Source organism: Ictidomys tridecemlineatus, chromosome 14 (assembly GCF_052094955.1).
Source record: "Ictidomys tridecemlineatus isolate mIctTri1 chromosome 14, mIctTri1.hap1, whole genome shotgun sequence".
In the NCBI taxonomy this organism is placed as follows: domain Eukaryota; kingdom Metazoa; phylum Chordata; class Mammalia; order Rodentia; family Sciuridae; genus Ictidomys; species Ictidomys tridecemlineatus.
In genome coordinates this window covers 57,235,503-57,254,108 of record NC_135490.1, presented here as the reverse complement: position 1 = coordinate 57,254,108, position 18,606 = coordinate 57,235,503, and the positions used below count along the sequence as shown (strand labels likewise).

Below are 18,606 nucleotides of genomic sequence, written 5' to 3'. Positions count from 1 at the left end.
TATCAATATACACTGTTCATTTTCTGACACCTAGATACATGTTAGAATGTCAGAGTATTTAAAAGGTTTTACATATTTTGGGAAATGGCATTTTTTAAAATTTTGCTTTAAATTTCTTTTTATAAACTTCCTCTTAAATTTTTTATAAAGGTATTGGTGTTTTTGTTTTCAAAATACACATTCACTTTCTATCTCTGTCCTTATAAGTCAGACATAAAGCTTCAAACTACATATTGGTAGGAACATTAGGAACAGAAACCTGATTAGATCAAAGTCATAATCCTCCCAAAAGACTCTCATACACCAGCCCTCACTACTGGGGTCAAGAATCTTACCTCTGCTGTCTGGTTTCCCTGCTCTGGCTCTTCACCAGCCCTGGCTGGCCCTCATCTAGATGGTTCAATTTTACATTATCATCTCAGAATGTCTGGCAACCTGCTTCTACATCTTAGCAACTCTTGTCCCCTCTCTGTTTCAGCTGTTCTCAAACCCCTTTCTTTTTTTATTTATTTTTTTATTGGTTGTTCACAATATTACAAAGCTCTTGACATATTATATTTTATACATTAGATTGAAGTGGGTTATGAACTCCCAATTTTTACCCCAAATGCAGATTGCAGAATCACGTCGGTTACACATCCACAATTTTACATAATGAGCTTTTGTGCATCACATCTAATCCTGGAACCTGACTTTGGCTTCTAATCCAGTCTGGCCTTTGTTAGTCCCACACCAGCATAAACCATGCTCCCTGACCCTGGAGTGATGTGGTGCAGCAGTGTGAAAATAAGATGGTTAGCATAACGGTGATGAAGCCTATTGTTTACTGAATCTTATTTCAGCTCCTTTATAGTGATTCAAATCAGAGGTTAAAATTTAAAGTTCATAATGTCAACACATAGATCTACCTTCTTAGTTAAGTCTTTTTATCATTCTTTTGAAAAAAAAAAGGCTTTTTCTCTCCCCTCTTGCTACCATGACCTCTGTGTATACCATTGAAAATATTATTTTATTAGCATTTAGAGATTATAGGAACTCAGTGAATCACCTGATTCAATTCCTTCACTTGACAAAAGAGAAAGTAAATGTGAGCTGCTTTATCTGTATCATAAAAATATAAATACTTTTAATTACATTTTTTTTTGTTATAATAATGATGATGGGGATGGAAGTGGTAAAGACAAATGAAGAGTATGATGAAGAGGTCCCTAGACTTAATTAAGAAGATCTAACCCCAAATCTGCTCCTACTTCTCCTTAGTCGTGTTACATATACAAGTCATTTCCCTCCAATGTTGGTAGTAAATTAAAAGAGTTGGTTCAGAAGAACTTGAATGTCTCTTGCCTTCTGAAGTTCAAGTGTCTTTATGATAAGCTCATGGTTTCAAAAATAACCTCCTACTAAGACTTTTTGAGATCTTGTTCATGACTATGACTCAGTGTATTTCAAGCTACACATAATTTACTAATTCTTGAACCAAAATCAAAGTTAATAATACACATTGCTTGCATATTATGCTAAAATTTTCTAAGGCTCTCAGCTATTTTTATTTGTTTCCAATCTATAGAAAGTATGATTATATCACTTGTCTTACAACCTTTAAAAGGCATACCAGATATGAACCTGCTGTTGATAGACTTTTTCAATGATCAATATAGAAGAGTTTCCTCTTATGGTTTGGATCTGGAATGTCCCCCAAAAGATTAGGATTATTATTATGTCAATTGGATTATGACACTGTAACCTCATCGGTGGATTAATCCATTTGATGAATTAGTAACTGGAATGGAACAGGGAATGGGTAAGGCACCTTTCCTCCTCCATGCCCTTCTGCCATGATACTCTGCATCACCTCAAGGCCAGAACAATGAAGGCAGCAGACCATGGAATGAAACCTCTAAAGCTGTCAGCCCAAATAAAACTTTCCTCTTTTAAGTTGTTTATGACAGATATTTTGGTCACAGCACTGAAAAGTTGACTAATAGACCTTTTATAATTTTCTAAAAAAGACTGACAAATATAGCTACAAGAAAAACTAATAAGGCTGGGGATGTGGCTCAAGCGGTAGCACGCTCGCCTGGCATGCGTGCGGCCCGGGTTCGATCCTCAGCACCACATACCAACAAAGATGTTGTGTCCGCCGAGAACTAAAAAATAAATATTAACAATTCTCTCTCTCTCTCTCTCTCTCTCTCTCTCTCTCTCTCTCTCTCTCTCTCTCTCTCTCTCCCCTTTCTCACTCTCTCTAAAAAAAAAAGAAAGAAAAACTAATAAAGGAGTTCTGCTTCACAACATATATGATTAAGCCAGGTAAACAGATAAATCATAAAAAATAATTATATATTACTTGGAACATAAATAACAGAAAATGTACCATTGCTTTTATCCCCAGAAAGTTTTTTTTCCCCAAAGTGAAATTCTTGCAGCTTCCTATCAAATTCATCCTCTTCTCTTCCCTTCTCCTTCTTTCCTACAGTTGTCCTCACCCAAAGTGCCTGCCCCTTCTTTTCTGAATGTTTGCTGCCTGTCATCACTGAGGTCCAATTTTTAGCTTTTAATGCATGTTCATTTGCTCCACACACATAATGTTATGTTGCAAAAAGGAATTTTACCTTTATTCTGCTAGAGGTTTTTAGTTTGAATTAAAAGATATGCAAAATGAGAGTTACCCTAGAGAAAAAATTGGCATTTTCACATTTTTTTTTTGAAAACAATACAAAAAAGTATTTTATCCACTACTCCTAATCAAAGTGGTAGCATATTACTGTTTTTTACAGCAGAAAACAAAACACTCAGGTTTAATATGCAAACACCGCATGCTTAACTGCCTGGCAGAAACCTGCTTTTTAAATACATTAATCGTTTCTGTCTGCTAAGTGTGGGTCACACCACAGGGTCAGGAAGGCCCTCTTTGCAGGGGTACATTCTTGTCATTGTCAAGAGACTGATATAAAATACGCACCCAAGATGAAAGGAGTGTGTCACCACTTTCCAGCAGTTGCACCGTTGCGGTGGAGTGTGCATAAGCCAGAGGTGAGTGCACAGGCTGCAGCTGGGGAGTCCACAGCTTCTAACTGCCTCTCCCCCACCTCCAGCAGGCACTCCTGCGCACAACACAGACACAAACGCACAAATACACATACACTTCTTCGCACCCAGAAAATTACAAACGTCTTGACATGGACCTAGCATCTGTTTTCCTGACAGTTTAGAGACCAAAATAGGTGGTGTGTGGGAGGTAATCCAGCTTCCTACAATGAAATCTAAAATAGGTTTTGGAAATTCAGGTTCTAGTCCTATTTCAGCCACTCTTTGTTTAGCATTTAGGAAGTCGTTTCATTCTTTGGATCCATGTTTTCTAATATGAGGTACTAAGAGATTAAATTTAATGACCTCTAAATTTCCTTCCACACTCAAATTTCTATGAAATCAAAAAATAGACTAGAAAAGGTATCCCTTGTTTACAGAGCCATTCACTATTCTAGTCTGTTTTTAACCAGTTAAGAGGTCTGAGAGTTTCCTTTCCACAATGTTTACTTTTTTCAGATCTAGTCTGGAACTTATTTCACATGATTATTTATTGATCAACAGATACTTATTGCATATTCATTAAATCTTTAACTCTAAGGCCCAGTGGAAGATTCAGGAATGAGGAAGACCTTGACCCTGACCTTCAGAGACTTTAACTCCTAGCAGTAGAATTTCGAGATAGACTATTCACACTCAGTCTTTATACATGGTGCTATGAAGTGCTGTTAGGGGTATTGCAAAGGGCTACTGGTTTTCAGATGAGGCAGAATTGAATTCTGCCTCAAAGCAAAAGGATGGAGTCCTAGAGGAGCTAACCTGTGAAGAGGATCTTGAAGGGTGGTTAGAATACTTACTACCTGGAAGGCTAGGATGGAAATGGAAAGTGGACATAGTGAAGTTAAGGAGGTAAGAATTATAAGGGAAGTAATGAGAACAGCCTATTTGACTTCAGCTAAGTCTTGGTCACCAAACTACGTTAGTTAAAACTTTAGTAAAAGGTGAAAACATAGATGAACCTACGTATAGAAGTACAAAGACTATAAAAATGCACTGATACACTCAGAAACACTTTGTCTTCAAGATAACTGCAGGAGGCTAGTCATTTAGGACAATGCATTTTAGAAATTTTAATTATATATGCTTTATTTGCATCCAAAATAATTACCATTCCGCCCCTTGTATTTACAATACATGTGGTATGCAATTAAAAAAAAAAGAAAAGAAAAAAGAAAGAAAGAAACACTTTGTCTTGCTCTTTTTTTTTTTGGCAAACTGCCTGAATTATTTGAGTGAAGTGATTGGTATAGGCCAAAAATACATGTTTTCACTAAGCTAAGAAAGTCCCTTGCTTTTCTTCAATTTTTATAATGCTCATTCCAAAACATCAAAGGAGAGCTGGGGATGTGGCTCCAGGAGTCACGTGCTTGCCTGGCATACGCGAGGCGCTGGGTTCGATCCTCAGCATCACATAAAAACAAAAAATAAATAAATAAAAAGATGTTGTGTCCACCAAAAACTGAAAAATAAATATTAAAAAGTTCTCATCTCTCTCTCTTAAAAATAAATAAAACATCAAAGGTATATTTATGCTAGATTACACCCTTTAAATTGCTATAATAAAATATCCCCATTAACAAGATGCTCATTTACAAGAGAGTTCCAAATACCTAGTATCATGAAAATGTTATGAGAACATCATTTCTCTGTCGTGCAAAACTTGTGACTCTTCAAAATGCCAATCAATCTTGCTATGCCTTATGAGGACTTCACAGGACTCTGACGGAAGTGTCCTCTCTTCCATTGAGGAACATGGTGTATGAGATGGTATAAGAAGTAGCTAAGAGGCAGAGCACCGAGCATCACACCTGGTTGTAGCCTCCTGTCTAACTTTGGGTGAAGCATACATATCACTTCAAGTCAATAGATTCCCCCGCTGATAGCTTCAGAATCTGTCCTGAACTACTCATCCCTAGCCTAGGCATTGGGTTTTCCTTAAATTCTGAATACCAACTCAAATTTCAGAAATAGCTAAATTGGAAATAATCCATATAACCTCACATTAGATACTAATTTTAATTACAAATTGCAGTTAGAGGTATATTTAACTGTGCGAGACATCAACATAATGTAGAATCATTACCTTTGGAATAAATGACAGATAAATCCTGCAGTGAACACTCAGTTTGATGATTAATATCTCTCCATCTAGAAAAAAAGAAGGTCTAGAAAACTCTTTCCATCTAGAAAAAAGAAGGTCTAGAAAACTCTTGCACATTTTTAAAGGAAGGAATTATGAGCACTTTTTTTTCCTAAAGGCATTTATAAGACAACATTCATCTTAAGGGAAGAACTACAGAACTTCTAGCATTGCCATCAAATAGCATAATTAAAATATAAAACAAATTCAGTGAAAACATCACAACCTAAAATACCTCCAGCACAAGGGACAAATGTTCTGTCCCAGAGAAACAGTTAGGAAAGACACTGAAGATTTTCTTCAATTAGCAGACTTGTTCTTACACAAGAAAATGACCAGTAAAAGAGGACAGAAAGATTTCTCATACACATAGCTTTTTAATGCCATAGAATCAATCAGGTTAAAATTAAAGGATTCAGTGCAGCGATTGCACAGAAAATTCCTATCTCCTTCAAGATAAGAGATTTTATCAATAGACTAGTGACCCAGGGGTTTGTGAGTAACTCCAGAATATCATGTCCCTGAGGTTTTACCGGTGCTTGATGGTAAAGAAAATGTCGTTGATTATGTAGCCTGGAATTAATTCATCTCTATGAATTAACTTTTACTATTTTAACCTAGTTCTGAATTAAAGGCACTCCTTCAAATACATATTCACTACTTTTTACAGAACAGTGGCCAACTCCTGTTCTGACCTTGTCTTTGCACCCTGAAGGCTCCTCAACCCCATGGCCCAGCTCTCATTCAGATCTCTCATCTGAGTGTGCTATCAGCATTCCACCATCTTCCCAGACAGATTCCAAGTTGGTCCTTTCAGTGCTGGATTTGGTGACCTTTAGCTTACCTATCACTTTGACTTAGAATTATTGAGAAAAGAAGGTTTTCCACAAATGGTACAAGTAAACTAGAAATTTACTCTTGGTAGATCTTACCAAGATCTCCTAATGTTTCAAGACAAAACATTTTGAAGTAACAAATGATATCTTTTAAGATTTTTGTTTTTTGCAAACTCAATTAGGCCAGTGTTTGTATGCAAAATGGTATCCTAAATAAACCACTGGAAAATATGCATAAGCCTTGGTTGTATATAACTGAAACAAGCTGTAATTTATACATTAATATTCACCATCCAACCCAGCTACTTCACATCACTGACAACCAGCTTTGCTTCTTTATTTATAGAACATTCCTGGAAAGGATCAGCATTTGCTGGGAAACTAAATGATTATGTTCTAATCATGCTTTTGAGACCTCATTTGAAATCTCAGAACTAAGTCTTCCCCCCAAACTCTAAGATAATAGTTTCATAATGAATGTCTTTAATAGGGGTGATGGATCTAAAAATAGTCCCCTCATGTAAGTAGCAGGAAGTTACAGTACAAAATCTGAGTACTCCATTTTTAGTTTCTATAAGGATAATGAGAATAATGACATTGTATTGGCATAACACTTCACATTTGTCTTAATTTAATTTTTTTTCTTCTTTTGTGGACTATCTATGTGTTAAAAGGTAAGGGGGAAATTCCAGAGAAGGGATGCAAAGAAAAGTAAAGCAATTATATTGTCTCACACCAACAGTACTCTTTTGGGGTAACTTTCATGCCTCGGGCTTTTTCTATCACTTTGAAAAAATTCTCCCAGTCATTTTTCTGGGAGACATTTCCTTCAAAAGTTGCTGAGATTTCTTTGTTGTTATCATTATGGGCTACTGGGAAAGAGTCAACTCTAAATATCTGATTGAACTATAATGTGTATGACATTTTATTTCTATTTTTTAGTGCATTGTACATATAGTTCTAATATAAAATTTGGAACAAACCAGGTATATTTCCAAATGTGCAACAGAAGTAGCATTGTGAGCCTAACTGAAGATATTTGGTTGAAGCCTTTTTACCCTTCTATTTTAGTAAAGCCATGTTTTCATTTCTTTGCTTGAGGGATAAGAACATGGCTTTTGGACTTTTCCATTTCCTGCCCATCACCTGGTATTAGTAATTCAGCTTTGTGCATATGTATGCTTTCAAAAGTCCTCATAAATACACAATACCAGGCATTTTCAACAGCTGTTGTTTTTGAGTATGTTGGGTTTAGCGGTGTTAATGATATAGGCATACTCTTCTCTGTGCCCATGTTTCTAGCTGGAAAACAGATTTATGTAATCACATCACCTTTGTTGACAGGGGGTCAGCAGTTTGAACAATTTTATTTATTTACTCACTTGCCCTTTATTCAGTTTTTAGTGGAAGAGAAATTGGGGATAGGGTAATGTTGACATATGTATTTATCTAGAATGATGACAAGCATGCAGTTTGAGTTTTAGAAAATTGAAATGTTTTTTTTTCACGTGTCAGTTAAACATAGACTTTATAATATGCAATGTGACTATATGCAGAACCATTGGGGAAACTGATTTCTGGGGAAGCAAGCTTATTTTATCCTCCATATTCTATCTGTTAAGTTGAATCTTCAAACAGATCTTAAAGTTGGATTTGAAAAGCACCTGAGTGTGACCAGGCAGTAGCAACTTTCCTGGAAGATTGAGGATTGACAACAGGAAAAGAATATTTGGCGTGTGGTCTTCTGCTACTTTCCTGTGCTCCTATTTGGACCTCAAGTCCTAGAGACACATGCTAGGATGATGGTTTAGCTCCCTGTAGCTCTTTAAGAAAAGACATGAAAATATGAATTCCCCATTTGAAGGCATACCTGTACAAGGAGATAGGCCATGTCCTGATGATCAGCTTCCCTCATCTTAAGCATGTTTTTTTTTTTTTCTCAACAAGCTCAAATTGGATTTGAGAATCTTCACTAGGATTTTAATTCATTGACGTGTGTCTCTTGCTGTAATCTACATTCTTTGCAAGAGAGATTGCTTCTGCCACCAGCTCTATCTCCTTTGTCAGAGCCCAGCCTAGATCTTGCTCATTGAAGTGTAAGAGATATCTGTGGTTCCAAGTCAGATTTGCGAGAGGCTCTCAGATGGTATGGTGTCCATGTTTCCTTAGGTAGAAATAGTCTAATCCTAAGAAACCAAGAATAGACTGCATTTCAATAGATAATAGCCTGCAGTTATGAATATCTGTATTCATTTCTGAGTGGCATGCCATAGTCCTAAGACTGAGACACCAGCTCTTCCTGCTGATTCAACTCTGTATCCCCAAGAAAGATGTCCCAGCCATAAACTTAAAGTATTTACTGTTAACTTTCTACTCCACTAAGCTATGCTTTCCCTTGTCCAGTTCTGGAGCTATTTGGATCATGTGGAGCACTCTCAGTCCTTGTTCTGAGCCTCATCCTCTTCTCTTATTAAAGGTTAGATGTGTGGGAGATGGAAATAACCAAAAGAGAACTTCCCTCTTCTTCCAATTATCTTTGCCAAATGGAAAAGGAAAGCCCACAAGGTGTGCACCGAACTGTGTATCCCCAAAATATATATGTTGAAAGGCTAACCATCAGTTCCTCAGAATACGCCTGCATTTGGAGATTAGGGATGGTGGGAAAAGAGACATACTGGCAAGCGGATGTGTGATGGTCACTGTTATGTGCCAACCTGGCTGGGTCACAGTGCCTAGAAATTTCATCAAACATTCTGAGTGTTTCTGTGAGGATGTTGATATTTACTTTTAAATCAGTGAACTTAAAGTAGATCAGATTGTTTTCTCTCTGATGTGGTGGGCCTCATCCAATCAGTAGAAGGCACAAATAACACAAAAAAACTGACCTCCCCTGAAACAAGAGGGAATTCTGCCAGTAGAAAGTCGACAAACTTGAATTGCAATGCTAGATCTTCTAGAGTCCCCAACCTGCCCACGCTGTAGATTTTGGACTTGTCATTACTATGCAAGTCAGTTCCTTAAAATAAATCATTCATACATATATAAACATACAACTGGTTCTGTTTCTCTCAAGAACCCTGATTCATGTGTCCTATCATAGACCATGGAGGTGCCCCTGTTCTGATCTACTGATTATAGAAACCACCCTTGGGATCTTTGCTGTTGTACTTGATTCTGTGGAACCTACTCTATAAGGATGGTTAAGTGGGAAGATTAGTTCACATTTATGTAATTAAAAAGTGAATCTATCCTAATGCCCCACACTCTTATTTCTGCGACTATTTCTCTAAGTCTCTTCTAGCATGACTATCACGACCTGAGCTTAGGTCTGCTTCTGGTCAAGGCTGATCTAAATGAAAGGACATGACCTGGAGGCCTCCTGCTCTGTGGCTTCAGCTTCTCCTTGGAGGATGGTTTCGGATGCTCTTTTTTTTTTTTTTACATCTTGCTTCTGAGATCCTTTCCTTCAGTTACTACGACACCTGCATACAGCTTCTACTGGTAGAATTCTCAAACCCATGAACAGAATCTCAAGAGTCAGATGTGAAACTCATCATCATGTGAAAAATTCTTTTATTCCCCACTAAGACTGGACAAATGAGAGAGAAAATTCTTTTTTACAAGTAGGAGAAACATTGCAGATCATGCTCTATAGTAGTGGTTTTAAAAAGGCGGTTGTAGCCATTGCCAAGTAGATGCGCTTGTTCAAGAAATGTAGGTATTTCATTCTTTTTTGTTTCCATGTGTTTTTCTCTCAGCCCTGAATCTTGTCCCCTTTGCTATGTTTGTTCCATTAAAACTATATATTTTTTCATTGAAGTATACATTTATATATAGGTTTGTATGCATGCAACACAGAGCTTCTCAAATGTTGAACTGTGTAGACACTGAAAATTTTCTCAAGAGTTACCATAAATATATAATGAACTTGTGACACATTATTCCCACATGCTGCATTTCCCTGCTCTATCATTCTGATCACTTTGTCCCACGTGGGAACAAACCCATTGCCCTGAGGTTTTGCTGCATTCATTTTGCAATGCAATCGGGAGAAAATACTGTATATGCCAGTTAATCATCCCAGATGTAAGCACCAGCTGCACTTCCCATTCTGTTTATGAGCATATTTTACTTCAGGTAAACACTGTAATTCTGGCACAAATTTCGGCCCGATGGATATGAATCCTGCCATTATGTATTCATTATTTTTTAAGAACATTTACATTTGCTCAGGAAAGTATACTAAATTGGAGAAAAGGGAACTTGAATTCTTGTCTTAGCTCTGCCACTTTGATTTAGGCAGGTTAATTAGTCTTACTTTCCACATCTGTACATTGGGATAATATTATTTACTTCATAAGAGTTGCTGTGAAAATTAACAGAAATACTTTTTTATGAAATTTTGCAGTACCTGGATGTTGCTTTTGTTCAGTTAATTATTGTTTTACTCATTCTCTTCTGCAAAGGGAATAATTGTAATATCAGCATTACTTTTTAAGCAAATTATGAGGAGATAAAGACAACAATAACCACAAATACTCTTAGAGGTAGCTTTAGAAGGAAATGCAAATATTGAGTATGCTTAGCTGCATGTGTGTGTAGGGGTGTGGGTGTGTGTTTCATTCCACATGCATAAACATTCTGTGTTGAATCCATTAGTTTTAGTTTTAGCCGTACAACACCAATCAGCATAACTGGTACTTCTTGCTTCCTCCCATGTGTTTGTCCCGGTTTTTAAGCCTAGCTCTAATCAACGTGAAAAATGTGAGTCAAAATGTTTCAGAAATGGTTGACACATAGTCAAGTCATTGTTCTTGTTGGAAATTAATGAATAACTGCCAGTTAATATCTTGTTTCAACCCTGCTGACAGAATCCATACGTGCAGGATAGCCTTAGCCAGCTGGAGGAAGCCCTCAGCTGAACGGAACAAGTTAATATGAATTCACTTTCTTAGTTTTGGCGAGTTGGAATGTAATTCACAGAATTAAACAGAGGGAGGTTATATCTGTGAGAAGAGTGGGATGGAGGTAGAAAAAAATTGGAGTGTGTTTTCTTTCCTTTTCCTTAGAAGTGGAAAAAAGTTAATAAAGAAGGCTCAGTCTGGTAAAATTAATCCATTCATGAAATTTAGAAAGGTTCTGTTTCACATGGTCCAGTTACACTAGAGCTGGCAGAACTGAGCATTAGATTTTTCTATAAATATTAGGGATGCCCCATAGCAATCGCATATGTCAAATTGGATCCTCCCAGAGTCTTATCTATTGCTTGCTTAAAAGGGATTTTTTTTTTTTCTGCTATTGCTGTTTTCTCATTGGTAACAGAGAGGATCAGAATAGCATAACCAATTCAGACTGAAGTGGAAAGTGTTCTAGTGACTTCTGAATGAGTTGGAAGAGCTCCATTATTGTTTCCCATCAGGCTCTTTGACAGAACCTAAAAGCACTCAGTCCCCATAGAAAGGAGCTGGTTCTATATCCACATGAGCCAAGCCTCACAATGTTCCTCGTTCAGCTCCCCCTCGTTATAGATCAAACTGCTTACCAATTTTAATAGAGAAACCTGAGCATTTGGACTTGTTTTCATTAAAAGCTTAAGTTTGTTCACTTCATCTAGCATATTACATCTGCATTTGGCTCCTCAAAGTTCTTAATATCAGAAATTTTAGCCAGGTGGTATGGTACACACCTGTTATCTCAGCAGCTTTGGAGTCTGAAGCAGGAGGATTGCAAGTTCAAAGCCAGCCTCAGCAACTTAGTGAGGCCCTAAGCAACTCAACAAGTCCCTGTCTCCAAGTAAAATCCTAAAAACGGTTGGTGATGTGGTTCAGTGGTTAAGTGCCCTAGGTTCAATAATCCCCGGTACCAAAAAGAAAGGAAAGAAAAAAGTTTTACACTCCATGTAAAACTACCTTTTCAAAGCTACTTTATGGGATATTTTAATGTTAGTTCTTGTATTTTATTTTACTAGGTTCATTTTTTATTTCATAAGTAATATGTGATCAGCATAAAAATTCATATGTGCCTAAAAGAAAGGTTTAAAATGCCTTAAAATAAGAAAATGAAAGTTATTTGCAAACATATGATTAATTCAATTAGTCTGTAGTTATTGTATTTATTGCTCCTACTATGTGCCAGGGACTGTAGATATAAGTACTGTTAATAACTATCATCTAACTTAGGTAAGTGGATATTAACATTTATGCTTGTTATATACCTGGGAAAATTTAAAAGAGTGCGTATTTACTTATATTCATTAAGTTCAACTACAATATTATGGAAAGAATGTTACAATAAGATCAGAACCTAGGCCTAGGTTCTAGACAATTTCATAGGTTCACCTAGGACAAATTGCATTAGTATTTTTTACTCTTTAGTACCACCTATATGTAACATTCTATTAATTTTACCACCAGAAACCAATATATGTATTTCTTTGCAAAGCAAATTATTCAAATAATACTCAGAATGTTTTTCAAATCAGTCTTAGGGTTTCTGTCGTAACAATTTGGTACAAGACACAGGTAGGCTTCCCATCCACATGGTTGTCCCTGGAAGTATTTTATCTAAATGATCTAATTTTATCTTAAATGTGTCACAAGCAAACAAACATGTGGACAAAAACACTTAACTTGAACTATACAAAAGGATATCAATGTTTAAGGTTGTCTTTACAGAGTATCTCTTCCAGAGCTCTGATTTTATTCAAAGACTTAACACATGGAACTTACTTCAGCTAGGAGCTATTCTAGCATATTACATATGGTAACTCATTTGAATGACTCACAACAACTCCAAGAGGTAGTTAGTATTATCACCCCTGTTTTATAGATGAAGAAACAAAAGGAATTTCATTAAAGACACAGTACAAAGTAACACATTTCAAACCAGAACTTCAGCCATTTGAATCTAGAGATGTTGTTTTACCTACTACCTACCTATGCCTTTCAAATATTTAAAAAATTTTAACTATTGTATCTCGTGATAGTTCATAGTTATTATGAGGAAAAGAGTTTGATGAATGGCAATCAATAATTTGTTCATAAATACTATTAAGCATGTTTACAAATATGACAGCGAAAGAAATCTACAATGTTTATTCCCATCTCCCTACTACCGTTTCTATCACGAGATTACATGTCCTGAATTACTTTTCATTTATCAATAAACAAGACAGAAGAAAGGCATAGGGCTAATAAACTCAATACCATAATTCTCAGACAGACCTACCCTGACACACACCCACAGTCCTGTGTCTCATGAGCAAGACAACAAAGACTCAGAGGCCTGCAAAAACACAATTCTATTTACAGAAAGACAAAAGGAAAATCTATACAAGATTCATGGGACCACTGTGTTAGTCAGCTTTTCATGGCTCTAACCAAAATACCTGACAAAAACAACTTAGAGGAGGAAACATTGAGTTTGGGCTCTTGGTTTAAGAAGTTCAGGCCATAGTTAGTTGGCTCTGAGCCACAAACATCTGGGCAGAAGGGTATGGCAGAGGAAAGATGTTAGCTCATAGCAGCTGGGAAGGAAAGAGAAGGGGTGGAGGGGAGCCAGGCACAGATATAGTTCCCAAGGCCATGCCCCCTGTGACCTACTTTCTCCAGCCTTACCCCACGTCCCTATAGTTACCACCCAGTATTCCATTCAAATTATGAATCCATCAAATGGGTCAATCTATTGATGAGCTTGCAGCCCTCATGATCCAATCATTCCACCTCTGAACACTGATATGCTGCCTAACACATGAGCTTTTCGGGGGACATTCCAGATCCAAAGCATAACAGCCATTTGATTAAAGCTGCATCTTTTGGTCTGCAATTAGAATCTTATGGATTCTTCTTTAAACATGAGACTCAAACTTCTATAAGATGACATCTGACTGCTGGAAAGAATACAAAACCCCTCAAAAGTAGATAATATCTGTCTATCACAGGAAAGAATGCAGGCCCATATTGAGGAAACTGAGAGGCCATCAAGTAAAGTATTACTTCATACCCAGCATCTCTGGTCCAGTGTAATGCCTCTCAGAAGAGCTACAGTAATAACTGTGGAGTTATTATTAACTTATTCTTAACAATAACATTTTGGTGACTTTAGTTGAGAACCTCGGTTGTCTTACTTCACTTTCTGAAGGATGTCTTTGGTGAGATTTGTGCAATGTTTTAAGCTTTTTTGTCATATCTTCTATTTGATAAGTCATCCACCTTGATTTAGGATGAAATATTATTTATTCCAAATGTGCACAACAGTATGTAAAAGAACCTGATGAATGAAATAGGCAGGACATGAAAAAGGAAAATCTTTCTAATCTATGATTTCCTGCATAGTGATAAAACTCCAAATGAAAAATTTAAATTTAAATGATCTGAATGTATTATATACCAAAAATAACCAACTGTGTATTGGAAACACCTGGATCATTCAATGAACAGCTGACATTTATCCTTATGTGTGGAATTACATAGATGCAGCCTAAATAACTGCTGGCAAATGCTTAGATATGTTTTCTCTAGAGAGTAGCTATAGTTTTCTGTCTCTGATTTCTCTTCTCTGAAACAAAGATGGTATTAGACGTATCATCTGCCTTCCAGACACTCAATTAGGCTTCAGCAGAGAGATGTGTAAAAATGGAGCATTTATGTTATAATGACATGATAAGGAATTATGCCACTAAGAAGAGAGGGATGGGATTCTGCTTTTGAAGGATGAAGTCTGCTACTGAGAAATCCAGCAGGACTTTTCCATTTCTATGTTTGTGTTCTATTTTCTACATCCAAGTTTAGTAATCCTTGGTATATTCTGGCAGAGCCTAAGCTTTCTCCTCAGTTCTAAATCCCTCTTATTAATGAAATTCTGCGAAGCTCTGTGCATAAAAATTACAGGACCAAATGGAAAGGTTGCATTAGTGATCTTTTGCCCCCAGCTTCTGCATAATGCTCTATGGACAAGATAGGGAATGATGTGGAACACTGGAGGGGTAGGAGTGGAAAAAAGAGATGCTAAATAGATGCATGTGTCTCTTAAATGAATATTTACAGAGATGGAAAGCAGAACTGCCTTAGTATTAATTTCCCTAAAGGTCCAACTTCCTAAAAATATCCTCAGGCTATCCCTTTGACTGAATTGTTTTCCAGACCCAATGTCAGACATCATATTTAGGACAATAGCTAGTTTAGGAAGGTTTCATCTGTTCATTCAGAATTTCCCTTCACACAGCAACAGATGTTAGTAATAGAAATGAACAAGGACCAGAAAACATCGGCAAACATTTTGAAATTACAGTAAGTGGAGGGGACAGAGCTCTGTCGATTGTCATCATTGTCAATAGGGAGCTACTTAGTTTTCTGAAAACAGCATGGTCAGTCAAAAAGTATTTATTTATTTTCCACTAAGCCAATAGAGTCTTGAGAAATTGAAATTTGGACTCACTTGAAAATAAATCTCCCAAATTAGCAATTACATTATTTGCCCTTTCACTTAGATGTGTTGCCAGTTGAAATCTGAAAGAATAGTTTAAAAACAAGTTAGGTATTCTGGATGGTTATTAGTAAATAATTTTAACCTGTGGGTTTCACACCAATCCTTTGTAAGAACAATTAAAGGAGTTTGAAGAAAGGTACTTTACCATTTCAAGTGAAAAGATACAACACCAGGAAGCTGAAACATTTGTTTTGCTTTCATTAGGGCCACAGGGTGATAAAAAATGCTTCTAGAAATGGGGCTGAGGTGGGTAATTACCTTGGCATCACCCTACATTAAACTTCCAGAGTAGTTTAGAACTTTATTTTCCCCGAAGAAACTAAAGATACACCCCAAATGAAACGGAACCATGAAGGGCCTTTCTTTCATTCAGGAGCTTGATTGGTTATCTGGTGTTCTTTTGTATTTTGGCAATTCTTTATTGAAAAGTGCTAACTCATGATCTCAAAGAACTGTAATGCAAAAAAAAAAAATCAAGAAGAGAGCTCATGTATAATGGCATAATTTGCCATGAACATACTTTATGTACAGAGTTATGAAAAATTGTGCAGTGAATGGATAATTATGAATGTAATGCATTCCATTATTGTCATGTATTAAATAAATAAGTAAGTAAGTAAGTAAGTAAATAAATAAATATGATGATTTCTTCAGTCATACGGCACCCAGCTGGAGTTTATTCATTGGTGAAAGCCACATTCTACTTACTGTTTAATTGCAGGATAAATTATTTGCATGTGGCATACCTTTTACCTGAGAAAAGAAGGTGTAAGAACTTGGCAAAGAAAGGACTCTGGCTTTCCTCTCATTCTCTTTACCCTCAAAGAATCTTAGGTGAAGCTAGCCATGCCCTTATAGACCTTCTATCACCTAACTAACCACCTGGTGTTTACCTGAAATTTAACTAGTTGCCATTTATTAAAGACTCATATTACATGAATGACCCAATGAAATTGCCAAACCTCTTCAGAGATCAGAGTTTAAATAGCCAAGTCACATCAAGTGCAGAGCTGAGCTTCAAACCTAGGTTCATTTGATTCCAAACTCTGTGCTCAACCATGGTGTCATATACTTCCCTCAAACAGTATTGCTCAAGAATGCTTTTTCCCTGTGCATATTTTTCAAGAGGTATCATCATGAAAAAAACCTAAGACTTCCTGATTCTACTACCCACACTTCCCTTGCTATATGAGGAATATGAACTCATAATGACATGTTGCAAATTGCTTTAAACCACCTCATTAGTGGCACAGAAGGAAGGAACATGCTAATGCAGAATGCAGATGTGCAGGACTGACAATACAGCATCATTTCACAGACAGATGCCAGGACCTCCCTTGGGAGGTCTTCAGAACTAGAGCATTCAACAAGAAAACAACAAATGTTATAAAGGATGTGGGGAAAAGGGTACTCTCATACATTGTTGGTGGAACTACAATTTGGTACAACCACCCTCAAAAGCAGGATGGAGATTCCTTAAAAAACTAGGAATGGAACTGCCATTTGACCTAGTTATCCCACTCCTTGGTGTATACCCAAGGGATTAAAAATCATCTTATTATAGTAACATGGCCTCATTCATTTTTATAGCAGCACAATTCATAAAAGCTAAGGTGCCTGTGACACATGACACAACTTAGGTGCCCTGTGACACATGAATGGATAAAGAAAATGTGGTATATATACATAATGGAGTATTATTCAGCCATAAAAAATGACTTTATGATATTTGCCTGTAAATGGATGAATCTGGAGACTAACAAGCTAAGTGAAATAAGCCAACTCCCAAAAGCCAAGGTCAAGTGATTTCTCTGCCATGTGGAAGCCAGTCCATAATGGGAAGGGGATAAAAAAAAAGAATAGAAATTCAGAGGCACAAAGGAGACTAAAGGGAAGAAAGCAGAAATAGGAAAAAGGAAAGACATTAGAATGAATATGACATAACTTTCCTATGTACATATATGAATATACCTCAGTGAATTTCACCATCATGTACATCCACAGGAAATTAATTAAAAAAAAAATACAATTGACCGGGCACAGTGGCACATGCCTGTAATCCCAGGAGTTGGGGAGGCTGAGACAGAAGGATTGCAAGTTCCAAGCCAGCCTCAGCAGAAATGAAGCACTAAGCAACTCAGTAAGACCTGCCTCTAAATAAAATATGAAATAGGACTTGGGATGTGGCTCAGTGATCAAGTGCCCCTGAGTTCAATCCCTGGTGACACCCTCCCTCCAAAATTGTAAATGACAGAAAGATCAGTAGAATAGAGGGAAGGGAGCAGGGGTAGAGGGAGGTGAGTGAAGGGGAGGTGTTGGAGACTGAATTTGAACAAGATATACCTCATGCTTTTATAATTAGGTCAAAATGGATTCTACTGTCATATATAACTAAAAAGAAGCAACAAAAAATAAGGGGAAAAATAAAATTGAAATAATCACCCCAAATTTTGAAAGCTCCTTCACATATGAATCAAAGGCTAATCTTTAAAAAAAAAAACGAATATTACGTCACTGTGGAGTTTAAAAACTGACCAATCATGTCATCTGCAATTATCTACTATAAAGTGTCATTTATTTCAAAATAAATAAATGCCTTCCAACAAGCCAAGCAGCAGGCATTCCAAAATGAATGTGAAAGTTCAGAATTTTACGCTGGTGGTGGCCAATGAATGAGATAAAACAAGTAAACAAACACAAACAAACTGCTATAAAGGAGGCTAGGCCAGAGAGTAGGCTGCTTCAGGTAAGGCTGAGAGTGGAAGGGTAAGAAGGAGGGGCGCCACAGAGTCTAGAGAGCAGTCACAGGCAGAGAGAGCAGCAGGTGGGATGGCCTCCAAGTGGCACAGAGCTTGGTGTGTGCTGGGACTGAGGACAGAGTGAGGCTGGGTGAGTGGGAGGAAGCAGAATTTACACGTGAGTATGAGAAGAAATGGAAGAGAATGAGAGATCTGGCTACAGTGTCAACTTCAGATTCAAGTTGAAGGACACGTTCAGGCAGGAGGCCCTTGTGATATGATGTAGGCTGTAAAAATATCCCTTGGGCTGCTGTTTCAC

At 37.0% G+C, this 18,606-nt stretch overlaps 1 protein-coding gene across 8 annotated transcripts in view; it reads right to left on the bottom strand.

Annotated features, from left to right (window-relative positions):
• Positions 1 to 18,606, bottom strand: part of Nrg1 (neuregulin 1) — a 986,545-nt gene that overhangs the window by 592,001 nt on the left and 375,938 nt on the right. The gene's annotated exons all lie outside the window — the stretch shown is intronic.